The following is a 205-nucleotide window of genomic DNA, read 5'->3' as shown; positions in this document are numbered from 1 at the left end:
ATGGATGGATGTTTGGATCAGACAGGTGGATGGGTGGATGGATGGATCAGACAGGTGGATGGATGGATGGATCAGACAGGTATCGATCAGACAGATGAATGGATGGATGGATAGATGGATGGATGGATGGATCAGACAGGTGGATGGATGGATGGATCAGACAGGTGGATGGATCAGACAGATGAATGGATGGATGGATGGATAG

The sequence above is a fragment of the Nematolebias whitei genome, chromosome 13 (genome assembly GCF_014905685.2).
Source record: "Nematolebias whitei isolate Nwh7 chromosome 13, NemWhi1, whole genome shotgun sequence".
Lineage (NCBI taxonomy): Eukaryota > Metazoa > Chordata > Actinopteri > Cyprinodontiformes > Rivulidae > Nematolebias > Nematolebias whitei.
This window is presented reverse-complemented; position numbering follows the sequence as displayed.